Genomic DNA, 6,922 nt, shown 5'->3' on the forward strand with positions numbered 1-6,922 from the left:
CCCTTTGTCAAAACTAAGCCAGCCCATCTTTGCATTCAAATAAGCTGATTCGAATGGGCGATTCTAAACTAGGGGTATCAGGGCAACTAACATGGACTGCATTACCCCAGGGGTTTAAGAGCTCCCCTACCATCTTTGACAAAGCTCTCACAGGACTTAAAGTCACTTTTACAGTACTCAGAAGCTAGTTTATTTCAATATGTAGATGATTTACTGTTGGCAGCCAAGGATAAGGAGATCTGACAAAGACCCTATTTAGGGTCGCTTAGAAACTCTGGCCCAATTAGGCTACCAAGTTTCTAAAAGAGAAAGCTCAGATTTATACACACCAAGTCATATATTTGGCTATGAATTAAAAGAAGGAAAAAGACCATTGTCAAGGGTTTGCATAAAGGCCATAGTGAAAAATCCCTACTCTAAGCACTTAGGGAACTCCTGCTGCCATTGGGTATTGCTACTTATGGAAACGTGGGTTCACTGAAATTGCAAGCCCTTGTACTTGACTATGGCAAGTGGCAACCCTATTGGAGTATACTGAAGAACATAAACATGTCTTTTAAGAGTTTAAAAAAGGTCTCCCACAGGCCCCTGCCTTAACTCTCTCTGATGTCACCAAGCCCTTCCATCTTTATATCCGTGAAAGAAAGCATTGTCATGTGAGTCCTGACCCAAACCCTAGGTCCCTAGAAAAGGCTGGTAGCCTATGTCTCAGAAAGACTGGATCTCATGGCCTTTAGATAGTCTCCTTGTTTATAGGCCATAGCAGTTACCGCAATCCTTGTAAAAGAAGCAAACAAACTTATCCTGGGACAGACTTTGACTCTAATGGTATCACATGTGATAGAGACCCTATTGAGAGATGTGACTGACTGCTGGGTGTCTAATACCACTTAACCCAATACCAGGCCCTTCTCTAGGATAAACATAAATCTTACAGACCACTAACCATTCTTCTCCCAGATGACAACCCAGTAGAACCTGTTGACAATTACCTGGAGATGCTGTATGTCTTCCAAAGTATTTGACTAATTTTGACAGATATTTCCCTTTTTGTCAGAGACATTGACTTCTACATTAATGGCAGCAGCTTCATCTGGGAAGGAATATGGTACACAGGAACCGTGGTGGTCACAGGCCTGAAGGAACTAAATTTGGCATAAACTTAATCTAAAGGTACATCAGCCCAGAGAGCAGAAATAATAGCCCAGATCCCGGCAACAAAGTGGGCCATGTAAAAAAGAGTGAACATTTACACAGAACTGTTGGGAGCCGCCCCCACATTCGCCGTCACAAGATGGCGCTGACATCCTGTGTTCTAAGTGGTAAACAAATAATCTGCGCATGTGCCAAGGGTATTTTACGACTACTTGTACTCTGCCTTTCCCGTGAACGTCAGCTCGGCCATGGGCTGCAGCCAATCAGGGAGTGATGCGTCCTAGGCGAAATATAACTCTCCTAAATAGGGAAGGGGTTTCGGTTTCATTATTGGGGTGGCTTTCGCTTTTGGGGCTGGGGGTTTGCGCTCCTAGCTCCTGAAGATGTAAGCAATAAAGTTTTGCCGCAGAAGATTCTGGTCTGTTGTGTTCTTCCTGGCCGGGTGTGAGAACGCTATTAAGACAGAACCTTTGCCACAGCTAATTCTCACAGTCAGATATACAAGAGCCCTACTAACCTCAGAGGGAAAAAGAATATTTTAAACAAACAGAAAAACATCCAACTGCTGGAGGCCATTTGGCTGCTAGCTGAACTGGCTATTAAACATTGGCTGGGATGTCAAAAGAACATTAGCCCCCAGACCTAGGAGAACAATTTTTCAAATAAAACAACCAGGGAGGCCGCTCTTGGGGTCTGCCTTAGTTAGGGTTTTACTGCTGTGAACAGACACCATGACCAAAGCAAGTCTTATAAAGGACAACATTTAATTGAGGCTGGCTTACAGGTTCAGAGGTTCAGTCCATTTTCATCAAGGTGTGAGCATGGCAGCATGCAGGCAGGTATGGTGCCAGGAGGAGCTGAGAGTTCTACATATTCATCTGAAGGCTGCTAGCAGAATACTGGCTTCCAGGTAGCTAGGACAAGGGTATTAAAGCCCACACCCACAGTGACACACCTACTCCAACAAGGCCACACCTACTCTAACAGGGCCACACCTGCTAATAGTGCCATTCCCTGGGCTGAGCATATACAAACCATCATAGGGCCCCTTGTTCCCAAGCCATCTTGGAGCTTGTTTTGATTTGGGCATAACTTATGGGGCAGTCCTTTTTCTCTTCAATTTGGTAGGATTAACAGGATTTTCAGAGATGACCACCTGGTCCTCCTATATATATTCTCTGGCACTTGTTGACAAAGCATCTATAGTATTCATACATCTCATGACTTCCATAGTGTAGACATAGTATGTATTCTTCTGTTTGCTTGCTTGTTTGAGACCAGATCTCATTAGCCCAGGTTGGCCTTGAATTTATAATCCTCCTAACTCAGCCTTCTCAATGCTTATGTCACCTTGCCTAGAACAGCATTTGTTTCTTTCTGATCCTTTTGCCATGTTAGGTGCAGCAATAGGTCTATCTTAGAAGCAGAGCTCGTGTTCTCAATAGATGTTGAAACCTCTTGGACCTTAGTGTTTGGTTTTGCAGCAATCAGTACCATGAGGAATCAGCTTTTATTCTTTATGAATTTACCCTGTGTCAGGTAATGGGGCACAGGCTGCTTATGTTAGGCCATAGCCCTTGCCCACCCTTGCTTCTCTATATCTGTAAGAGTTGGTGCTTCTGTATTAGCCCAAGTGATTGAGTGAGTTAAAAAAGAAGGGGGCCTTGAGGCATATATGACCTTACCTCTTTGTAGACCCAGTGCCTTTATAACCCCTTTTACTCAGAGTTGATAATTTTCCTGTTGGGAAGGGAAAAATACATACAGAATATGAGCCTACTCCCAAGAAGATACTCAGAGACTTTAAATAAACCTCCTCTTACAGAGTTACATCCCCACATGCTATGGGACTGTTGAGAGGGACAGCTGAATCAGAGTGTCTAGTACCCAATGACTGAGGCAAGCTGCCAGGACTTGTTTAAAACCTGCTGAATTCCTTCTATTCATGAATTGGTTGCATGAAGAAACTCAATCTGATCTCAGAGAGGTGTTATTACTGACATTAGGCTTTGACCATGCTAATGGAGAATATCAATAGGCTCTCCACTCAATTTGAACAAGAAAGGACAATTCAGATTATATAGAAGCTTGCAATGATATTGCATCTCTAAGCTTACTTCCTCTGAGACAGCATATTCTTTCCATTCTTGCTACTACCTTGCCCTGTGATGTGGTCTACCTTTGTTTTTGCCCAACCAAACCCAGATAATCTTGCTTTTTGTTTCTACTTTTCAGTATAAACAGACACAGATGACACTGGCACTACCTAAATGTCTGACTCAAATGCATTTTGGGTATATATAATAAAAATACATCATCACATGCTGGTTTAGCTGACTGAAAAGCTAACTCTGGACCTGTGACTTGGCTCGCCCACTTCAGACCCAAGCATGCTTGTTTCAAACTTTTCCCCAAGGACCCTTTTCTGAGTCAGGCTGGTCCCCTGACTCTATGACAAGCAAAAAGAGATGACCAAAGCAACCTTTAAAAGGCATTGTGTGGTTAATAACAATCTAGTAGGTAAGCTAGGGACTACTATTGCTTATCTACTGGTTCAAATGTGTCTATAATAAAATCAGCAAATGAGATGCTTGTGCATACAAAGTATGTAAGTGACCCTCTATCTAAAATCTCTCAGTAGTAACTCTTGCTGAGCCTGCTTAGAATAATCGCAGTCAGGCTTGTTAAATGTTAATTCTTTCAAAAAAGCAAAAGCCGCACAAGGGCATTGGACTTTCACCAAGCCTCCAGTCACTCTTCCCATGCACTTGTATGCAATTGGGCCTCTAAGGTTTTGTGGAGAAACTAAGGTATACAGGCTAAAAACTGTGAACAGAGGAAGTGAGCCCACCTATACAGCTTTGAGAAGGCTGCTATATGTACTGAGTATAGGCCAATAAAAATAGACATTGCCTAACACCCCCTTGAGAAACATTTCTTACAAAAATTATAGATTTAAGGTTAATATTTTTATGTGTAATGGTATTTAATACTTTTAAATCAAGAGAGATTTGTATATAAACATGAAGATGGCTAGAAATAGTTACAGACATTTAGCTCTCTGAATGCATACCCCACCTCCTGCCTTTGGGTCTTATTTACAGATAATGTTCCTTCATTCAAGGTCATTAACATCTCTGAGGCTCTTGTTAAAACAAAAACTTTCTTACTCTCAGGATCTGTAAAGGCATGGGAGTAGAATGTTAAAAAAAAACTGTAAATTTCTAAGAAGAGAAAAGTTTTAGTTAAAACTTCCAATAACATAAGTTAATGTGTACAGAGAATCTTAATTTGGTATAATTTGCCATGTATGTAATTTTGACCCAACTCTTGTTTGGGGAAATAAAAAGAAATGATAAATAGGTGTCATAGCCATTGTTCTATAGCTGTGAATAGACACCATGAACACAGCAACTTCTTATAAAAGAAAACATTGAATCAGGGGCTGGCTTACCATTTCAGAGGCTTAGTCCACTATCATCATGGCAGAGAGCATGACTGTACTCATGGCTCTGGAGCAGTAGCTGAGAGCTATATCCACAGTCAGAGAGACCAGAGAGAACCTGGTCCTGAACAGGGCTTAGAAATCTCAAAGCGCGCGCGCGCGCGCGCACACACACACACACACACACACACACACACACACACACACCAGTGACACACTTCCTCCAACAAGGCCACATCCCCTAATCCTTTCAAATAAAGCCACTGCCTAGTGACTGAGCATTCAACTATATGAGCTTATAGGAGCCATTCAATTCAAATCAGTACAATAGGTATGATAAAGTGTTAAAAATACACATTTTTAACTTTTCTTAAAAATATTCTAAGGAAGAAAGTTTTGGATAAGAATGGGTTTTGAGTTGTTTCTTTTTTTAAAAAAAAAATGGGTTTTTATATGATAAAATGAGATTTTTTTGTCTTAAAATTAAAAATAACAGATAGAGACAAAAACATAAAAGTTTCAGTCAATGACTAAAGACTTAAGTAAGTTATACAAAGTTTGTGGAGGATGAGACTTAAGGATGATACATGTTTGAAAACTAGGATTTATAAGTTCCTAAAGGTTATAATGATTTATGGTAATAAAAACTGACTTTGAAGTGTATGTATAATTAAGAGAACCCCTTATGTCTTTGGTAACTTTGTTAAGTTTTAACCAGTTGAAAAACCAAGTTGTAACAAAAACTAAGGTAAAGACTAATTGCACAAATTTTTATTCTCATATCTCCTTATAAAATCCAATTTTAATATGTTCACCTGTAATCGCAATCCTTATGATAAAACAAACTACTTAACATAAAATATCTTAAGTTACTTTACATCATAAAGAATAGCTTATAAAGAAATTCAAGGAAATGAAGTTCCCAGTTTCTTCTTGGACTGTAGCTTAAAGTTTACTTTGGTATTAAAAGAGGTTCAATTCAAAACTGTGTGGATAAATTACCTTAATTTATAAAATTCTAATCTTAAAAATTACCCATTTAGCCGGGCAGTGGTGGCACACGCCTTTAATCCCAGCACTTGGGAGGCAGAGGCAGGCAGATTTCTGAGTTCAAGGCTAGCCCGGTCTACAGAGTGAGTTCCAGGACAGCCAGGGCTACACAGAGAAACCCTGTCTTGAAAAACCAAAAAACAAAATAAGAAAAAAATTACCCATTTGTAATAAACTATTAAAACAAAGGCAATTAAAACATAAAAGTTAATGATTATTATTTATAATTCAATTGTCTTTAATATACCCAGAATTATGTTTGTAGTCATGTTAAATACAAATATAATGTATTTACACAGAGCAGATTGGAGGGTGAGGCAAAAGGGGGGAACGGTTATCCAGTTTTCCCTTGTGACCAATATATGAAGTCTCTGTAAACTTCAAGTCTTCAAATCTTGGATGAGCATAACTAACCTATGCTGAAAAGCATTGGAAAGAAACAGGAGATTCATTTAAAGATAGTCTGAAAGCTCCTGTATGGTGTGGTGCCCAACTGAGTGAGCGGCCTAGCAGGCACTCAGGCCCATGGGGAGGGAGGTGGGTTTTGCTTGTGTTGTTTCAGATTCAGATCAACTGAAGTGAATCCCTCAGCAGCATATGATCCCCCAGTGTGAAACAATGGGAATCTCAACATCAGGATGGGTTTGAAATATCCTTCAGGAAAATGAAGCTCACCAGTCGAAAAGAAGCAGCAATTCAACAGACTCACCAAACCCAATCAAAAACCCTCCTTGGGACAGATTAAGAATTTGTGCAGAATGAACCTTGGAGCAAAATCATCAGGCTATAACTCCTGGTTGAAATGGTATAAAAAGTCTTCCAGTTTAAAAATAAAAGTCTAGGGACAGATGGATTTATAGCCAAATTCTATCAATCTTTCAAATCCACAGTCGAATTTTTTGACTGCTATAGCCAGTACTTTTACATTGTTAAAAGAAAAAAGGAGGGAGGGAAGGAAAGACGGAGGGAGGGAAGGAGAGAGAGAGAGAGAGAGAGGAGCACCCCCAAACTTATTCTATGAAACCAGTATCACTCTAATATCAAAACCAGATAAAGACAACAACAAAAAGACTCAGCTACAGAACATAGATCCCAAAAATGCTCTTTAAAATTCTATTGCAAATAGAATACAAACATACATTTAAAAGATTACGAAAGGATCTAGAGAGATTGCTCAACAACTATGAGCATTTGCTGCTCTTGTAGCGGACCCAGGTTCAATTCCCAGCACATGCTGATTCACAGCCATCTGTAAGTCCAGTTCCAGGGTAT

Source organism: Mus musculus, chromosome 9 (assembly GCF_000001635.26).
Source record: "Mus musculus strain C57BL/6J chromosome 9, GRCm38.p6 C57BL/6J".
Lineage (NCBI taxonomy): Eukaryota > Metazoa > Chordata > Mammalia > Rodentia > Muridae > Mus > Mus musculus.